This window comes from Hipposideros armiger, unplaced genomic scaffold (genome assembly GCF_001890085.2).
Source record: "Hipposideros armiger isolate ML-2016 unplaced genomic scaffold, ASM189008v1 scaffold_389, whole genome shotgun sequence".
In the NCBI taxonomy this organism is placed as follows: domain Eukaryota; kingdom Metazoa; phylum Chordata; class Mammalia; order Chiroptera; family Hipposideridae; genus Hipposideros; species Hipposideros armiger.
In genome coordinates this window covers 12545-20825 of record NW_017731739.1, presented here as the reverse complement: position 1 = coordinate 20825, position 8281 = coordinate 12545, and the positions used below count along the sequence as shown (strand labels likewise).

Here is an 8281-nt window from a genome sequence, read left to right as displayed (position 1 = left end):
ATATGTATATATAATTATAGTTGACATACAATATTATTCAACATCAGCTTCAGAAATACAGTGCGGTGGTCAGGCCTCTACACCAACTATGAAGTGGTCTCTCTAACAAGACATGAGTCCATCTGGCCCCCTAAGAAATATTTACAACATTATTGCATTTTGTATATACTGTTTCATTTAAACCTCACAACAGCCCTACACTATAGGTGTGAGTTGTTATCCCATTATACAGATTTTATATTTTAAATCATTTCTAATTTTTTAATGACAGTTGACATGCAATATATTATTAGTTTCATGTGTACAACATAGTGATTAGACATTAATCTCAAGTTTTCCCAAGGCTTTCTCAAGGTTACACGGCTAGTGGTGAAATGAGAATTTGAACCTAGAATTGCTTCGCTCCTAAGCCTCTGCTTTATTTCACTATGCCTTATTGTTTTTATTGTAAAATTAATAGTGAGTGTGAATGTAGGTTATAAATGACCTCCTGTGGCCTATTTTTTCAGGCTAGTAGATTAGCTATGGGAACATAATTCAGAGATGGCCAGTATCTTTTCAGATTCTGGTGACTTCATCTAGGTGGTAATTTGGACCCTGCAGTGATTTTCTTTGCCTTAGCTTACCCTCCCTACTCTTACCCCAAGCTTACTACAACCAACCCCAGTATGTGCTCTATTTTTAACTTTTGAATTTGATTTCAAAGGCAGAGAAAGCTCATGTGAATATAGCTAAATAAATCTTCCAGAAAAAAATCCTCATCTCTAAAATGAGTGACTTGAATGAGATGATGTCTCAAATTCCTTTCAGCTCTGTGAGTGTAAGTGCTGTGACTTGAATATTAAAGATGGCAACTTCTTACACATTATTTAAAAGAAAAAAAAAAGAGAACCATGATCAAAACCTGGAGTGGAGAAATACAGAGTATATTATATTGGCAAGGCAGAAGGACTTCCTTGTTAATGAATGGAGGCTAAAAGAGTTGAGGGAAAAAAAAATTTTTTTTAGCTGCCTAAAAAACCTTTTTGAGACCGAGGTTGTCTTGGTGTGAAACGCTTTGTAATGGTCAAGTTGGCTGGAAAAGCAGATGGAGAGGAAACCTAAGGGAGCTTTCTCGAACAAGGTGCACACCATTAGTTCGGCTCTGCCCAGATGAATCCCAGCAATGCAGCACTCAGAGATTAAGGCCTGCGTGGCCTTCAAATCATTTTCATGTTTCTGACAAGAGTCGGCATTCCTGAGCTCTTTCTTGCTCAAATATTACGGCTTATACTTAACAGAGCTTTTTACTTAATAGGACACTTACAAAACATTGATATGAAAACATAATGGACTGTATTCAAAGTGCTTTATTTCAAAGAAATATACCTACTTGTTTCAGATGGTAGCACTATTTTAATTTCCATCATGTCCATCTGTTCATACAAAATTGTATTCATCAGTTGAATCAGAATTTCCACCAGTTGTAATCACTCGAGAGGAATGTTCTGCCCCTAAGCCTTTCTTTTTCATTATTCTACACAACCTTTGCAAGCTGCTACTTGTCATTAAAACTCTTTCTCTCCCCACATGTCTTCTCAAAATTCTTGTGACATCAGCCTCATGTGAGTAGTCTTGGTGGCTATGTGGCATTTGATTTTCTATATAACTAATTATTTAACAGATATTTATAAGGAATGATAATGTGCTAAGGCTTGTACTTTGCACTGGAGCATAGTGGGGAACAAAATAGAAACAGTTCTTGCCCCAAAAGTCTCATGGCCCAGTGTCCAGAGATATCTATCTATTCAATAAGTCATAATGAAGTACGTGGCTGTAATCCAGGTGAGAGCTGTGCAGAGGAAGTCCACGGGCGAGGAGAGCTTATCATGGCAGACTTAGACTGAGGAGGAGAGCGTTCATGAAGGTTCTCTCCAGGCTGATATTAAGCAGAGACCTGAAGAATGAGTAGAAGTGAGCCAGGCAAAGATGGAGTTAGAGCATGTCAGGCAGTGGGACCTGTCAGCCCTTAGCTCCAGCCTGGGAGATCGATTCACCCAGGATCACAGTGATATTCACATGTCATTGACCTTTGGCTCTCTGAACATAATTGATCTGTTTCATATTCACCTATCGCATCACTCCAGTTGTACTGGAGTTGTCAGAAAAGTCATGATGCATTTTTGCAACAAAATATAGAAAAAGTACGTCACAACTTTTCTGCCAACCCAATAACTATTACACTGATATACAAGTGTCTTTATGGAGAGTATAGCATAAAATAGTGGAGAGAGGGAGAGAAGAGAAGATGATTAGCATGAGAGGAGCAAAGAATGTAACTATGGAAAACTGTAGTATGTGGACATGGACATGGGGTTGAGTAAGTCAAGGAGCAGCTGCTAGGGAAAGTAGGTGAGTAGTAGAGAAATTTTGGAAGTTTATGCAGAAAGAGATAAGAGAGAACCAAAGAGCACATAGAAATGAGAATAATAAAAAGAGCAGGCAGATGTGTTAATGAAATAACAGAATTCAAAGACTTTCAGAATCAAATTTTCTTTAGTGCTTTATTATGTGTCTAGTGAGACTGGAAGTGTAACACAAATTAGTTTAATTAGCTTCATTTATTCATTCAACAAATTGTGATTGAGTGTCCAGTGGGTGCTACAAGTTACATTAGGGAATGGGGATATATGTATGATTGAGAAATAAGTCTGTGCTGTCTTGTTATCCAGCGCAAGAGCCAATCATATAAACAAATTCTCACAATACACTAAGATAAATGCTGTAATAGAAATTCATGGAAGTGTCGGTAATCAATTACATTCTCTGTCTCAGTTTCACTATATAAGATAGAGATGGACTAGGAAATGGACAGTTTGGTAACCTTTCTTACATGATTTAGTTCACATTGGTTCTAGAAATCCCATGAAGAATTGTAACTGCCCTTCCGGCCATAATTGCAAGACCTTCCACCTGCTCGCAGGGCACAGACTTTCTGAGTTGAATGCACCTTACTGTGCTCCTAAGTAAATAACTTTCTGTTTGCCAGAGTGTTGTTGGTTTTGGAGTTCTCCTTGTATTCAGTACTTTTTCCAAAAAGTCTCCTCAAAAACATTTTAAACCACAATAACAGGCTCAGCCGTAGAAATCGAGTCCATGGCGGAAAAAGAAGGGGCCGTGTCTACTTGTTCTAACCATCAGCCTCCCGGTTGCTCCTGGTGTGACCCGTGCGGTCTCCATCTGCCCAAACATGGAGTGAGAAACCACTGGCAATGGGCAGTGTTTGCTCCCCACTACTACAGAAATCAGAATCCGTGTCCCTTCAGCCAGCTAAGAGTGGGACTTTCAGAGTCTCGGGTTCCACTGGGCTTCCACCGAGTGCATTGTGCTCAGAAGGAAAAACTAATGGTGCCAGTGCCAGTAGTTGTAACCACTCCAAATCTTTTCCATTTTCAGAGGGTAATTTTCCATGCACTTCTGAGCTCTTCAAAGAAAATGTCTTTCATTCATTCAGTAGTAAACCGAATTACTGAGTTTAGACATGCGTTCTTGGTATTTGGAGATATCATCAAGTATGATGTGAGGTTTCACTCTTTGTCACTTAACGAATGCCTTCTGGAATATTTTATTGTATGTATTCATGGAATCCAAAATGAAAGGAAATATTTTTTTAAAGTCCAGGTTGTGTGACCATCTCCTTACCTTGTGCCGTTCAGGTCATTTGGTTCCTACCCAGTTTAGGGAGCCCACAGCAGCCACACAAAGAATAATTTGCCCCTGCCTCTTCCCAGATACTGGCTGTTTCTGTGTCACTCTGAAAATCTGTATGTCCTCCAAGGGGTCTGAATGTAGGATGGTGTCCCTAAGCTCTTTAGCACTGAGAAGATACCTACCTGCTCAGAGTCCTCTTCTCAAGAAATGGCCTAGGACTGGGCTCTAAGGCTAAAACAAGTCTCCCAAGGGATCCTAAAGAACATAGCCTGAAGACCCCCCCACCACACGCAGTGCTAAAAACCATCTTGGAAACCATCTTTATTGATCTTTAAAACATCTCTGTGAGATAGGCAGGCATTCTCATCCCACTTTTACAAGTGGGAATTTTATAGGTGAGGAAACTAAAGCTAATAAATTTAAGAGATTTGCCTAAGATCACACAAGTGGCAAAGCTGAATTCTGACTCCAAGTCCCAGGTTCTTTCTTTTCTTACGAACTGGCTTCTTTTTCCTCATTTGTAAAGACTGTATTTTCTAACCCATAATCCCATTTTGAATTTTAATTCTTTCTTTTAACAGTGTTAGAACCCTTTCTAAAATCTAGGACATGGGGGAGGACCTCCACACCATTCATTCCAGGGAGTAGCAGCCAGGAGCCCATCCCGGCTCCAGAAACAGACCCTGACTGGTCCACGCCAGTTAGAACCTGTCTTTCTCCTGCAACAACGATTGGTTCACAGATGGGCCCATGACCCAAGTTGGTCCCTAGAGAAGTTCAGGACTTTCATTTAATGATTAGAGAACAAAGGCCCTTTACCACCTTAGTTTTGAATAAGGAAGTTTGTCACATCAGGTCATTTGTCAGCCATCCTATGGCCATGAGGAAAGGCAGGCTTCCACCATCCAGAAGACAGAGGAAAGATATGGGCATAAACTAAGTCTCTGCTGGTAGCACTGACTTTTTGTGACATTTTCACCAGAGCCTTTCCTATTATCATTATATGAGCAAATAAATTTCCCAGGTGATTAAAGCCAGTTTGGGTTATATTTTGTTACTGCAACAAAAAGCAAGTTAACTAACACACCATTTAATTTAATACCAATAAGAAGTTGAATAAGCATATTCTCCTTTATGTTATCTAAATTGTAAATAAAACTGTTGAATAGAAGAGATGTCAATATTGTTCCTCAGAATAGGGAAAAATAATTAGTGACATTTGTTTTATGAAAGAATGTCGAAGTACGTAGAACACTGTTAGATGTTTAATTGCTGATTCATAAACAGTAATGCCACCCTCTCTGCACATCTGTCAGACCAACCCCTGTGTGGTCTGGTATCTGATATTTGGGCCTACCTTTCCTGCTTCAGATGTTTCATTGTCTTCCTGGCCCCGAGGGTCTGGATCTCTGCCCAGCACCCCATGCTACCACCTTGTCACTCAGACTTAGGTCTGCCATATTCCTTTCCAGTTACACTGAAACTTAGTTCTCTCAAATCTCATTCCATACTAATGACCCTCACACTGTGGTCCCAGGTCAAACTAATTAATCTACTCATGTATCTGTTCAGATTCAATTAACAAAAATGTGTTGAGCACATGTGTATTAGTCAAATTTTCTAGTTGCATACTGGAAAGATCTACTCTAGCTAATTTAAGCAGCATAAAGTTTATTAAACATAAAGAATCAAGAAAAGTTAGAAAACTGGGCTAGGATACTACCCAGCTGGGAGCACAGCAAACAGGAGACACACCTAACCACACCACTGAACTGCTCTGCAAAACACTGCTATTATCCCCACACGGCACTTGGGACATTAAGTCCTAGATTCCAGAAATTTCCTTGTGGCTGCCTCTAAAGAACCAGATGCTTTTGTTACCATAGTTTCCTGTAAATCTGATCTTCCTCATGACCACCACCTCGCCTTACTCACCTCCAAACCCCATACAGGGGTGTCTGCTTGGTGGAAATAGGTCTCAAACAAAATTTGAGTTATAAGAGAGACTAGGAAATGTAGTTTTATAGAAAGTCAAACTAGAATAGGGGTTGTCATGAGAGCTGAGTGAGACAACTTAGTTTCTGCCACGTGTCCTGGGTGTTGGGCACTGTTCCAGGCAATGAGGTTAGACATACGAACAAGAGAGATGGAATCCCTGGCCTTGTGGAGAAAAAGGCCACTGGAGAAGCAGATAACTAACAAATAAATAAGGAAAATTTTAGATAGTGATGGGTACCGTGAGAAAAATAAGATGGAGTAACAGCCTGAAGCCAGGTGTGTTACTTTGGATTGGGGGTTGTGGGAAAAGCCCTTGTGAAGAAGTAAAATTTGAGCAAAGATTTGAATGATGAGAAGCAGGAATCTGTGTACAAACCTGGGGCAAGAGCGGTCCAGGTTAAAGGAACAATGCGTTCAAAAGATGTGATATGGAGGTAAGCTTGGCATGGTGGAGCAACAGCAAGGCTGGTGTGAGCAATGAACACACGACAGGAGATGAGGGCAGATGGGCAGATGGCAGCAGATCACAGGGGAGTTGGCCCCTTACACTAAGCGTATCGGGAAGGTTATGAGCAAGGCAGTGACTTGATGTAACTTGCATTTTATAAAGATTCTTCTGGCTGCTGTGTGGAGAGTAGACCATGAGATCGCAAAAGTAGTAGCAAGGAGACTGATTCAAAGACTTGTGCAGTTGTCCAAGGAAGGGATGTGGTGGCAGAGAAGTGGGAAAAAGTGGTCCAGTTCTGGGTATGTTTTGTGGTTAAACCTAATAGAAATTGCTCTGGACCGGATGATGGAGGAGAGGGAAAATCAAGAAGGATGCCTAGGATTTTGGACTGAGCCAGTAGGTGAATGGTGGTGCCGTTAATAATAATAGGTAAAGTTTGGGAAAGAATCAGGTTTGAGGGTGGAGGGGAGAGAAAATCAGGAATAGACATCCAAGTGGAGGTGTACTTTCTACAGGGTTAGCAGCTCAGGGAAGAGGTCGAGGCTGATGATACAAACTGGGGAGACATCAGGATATAGATGTATTTAAAGCCAGGGGAACGGTTGGGATTACATAGATAAGAGAGAGAGGGGTCAAGGACTGAGACCTGGAGCATTCTAATGTTTATAATTTGGAAAGAAGAGAAGGAAGCTTTCATTAAGTAGTTTTTGGAGAAAGGTGAAAACCAGGAAAGTGTGGTGTCCTGATTACCAAGTGAATAATGTTTCCTAAAGGGGGCAGTGAATACCTGTGTTGAATGCTTCCTCAACTCAGAAGTCTAGTAAGATGGCAATCTATGCTTTTGGTGCAATGGGCATTGCTGATGACCTTGCAAAGAGCCATCTTAGTTTAGTACTACACTGGGCATGTAGGACAGAAATGATCCAAGTGAGAGAGAGAAATTGACTGAAAGAGAGAGGGGTTAATTGTTGGAGCAAAATAAGTAACAGGAGGAGAGGATGAGGGGTGGCCTTCGACAGGAGCAGGACAGTAACAGGAGGAAGGGTAGAATGTTCTAGGATTTCGTGATGGGTCATGAGATAGTTATGGTCAGGCTGCTTACATCTACTGGGTCGTCGGGAAAGTCATGACGCAGTTTTGCACTGAAAAACATATAAAAATACGTCATGACTTTCCTGACGACCCAATAGCAGAAGGGTGTGAGGCCATCAGCTCAGAGTGAAGGTGGAGAGAGGAGCCTGTGTGGAGGTTTGAAACACAAAAGGATAAGGTGTGAAGGCCTCATTTCTAAGAGTGGAAAAGTGATTTTTGAGAGAAATACCACCGGATATCTGGTTTGCAGTATAATCTGTGGTCATGAACTTAAAGCAAGCCCAGTGGTATAGTTGTATATTTTTGCAGAAAACAGCCATCAAAAACAATGCACCCATCCTGTTTTGTAAACTAAAGGAGTAGAAGAGGTTTTCGTTATGGGAATGACACACCTGGGAGGAAGGAAGACTAGATCAATGGCAGGTGTTGGCCAGATTTTCAAGAGACAGGACCTTGTGATGCCCCTGAAGTCACATATGTGGGTCTTATTCCTGATGTTTTGCAGTGGGCATCCTAACTGGATTCACCCTCCTAGGAAAACCCTGAACCCCTGGTGGTTTCCTTTGTGGACAATCCACATCTACCATCCATCTATTAGCACCTTCCTATTAAGTGCTTACGCCATTCATTAGGTGTAAAAGGAGCAAGGCTTAGTTAAACCAACATAAACTTCCCCTATCACTTACAATGATAGCAAACACTAGACAGCACTTATTATGGGCTCGGTGCTACTCAAAGTAATTTGTACATTTTAACTTTTTCCATCTTCCCAACTACTTATGCGGCAGGTAGTAATTTTTCCCTATTCTACAGATGAGGAGGCTGAGACAAAGATGTTGAGTGACATGCCCCTAGTAAGGTTAGAATTTGGACCTGGATAATCTCGCATCAGAATGTGGGGTCTCCACTACACCCCTACTGCCCCTTGTAGTTCTAATTTACTGTTCTGCCATTTTTTTTTACCTTGAAGATGAAGCATACAGACACTTTTTGGTAGGATTTTAAAAATCTGACATGATTTCTTCTTCAGTGTTTATATGAATTTCCCAATGG

The 8281-nt window shown here is 41.0% G+C and overlaps 1 protein-coding gene across 1 annotated transcript in view; it reads left to right on the top strand.

Moving 5' to 3' along the window:
- The window catches only part of LOC109393788 (kinesin-like protein KIF6), a gene marked incomplete at its 3' end in the record, with an annotated part of 146162 nt that overhangs the window by 133712 nt on the left and 4169 nt on the right, over positions 1 to 8281 (top strand). The window lies entirely within an intron of this gene.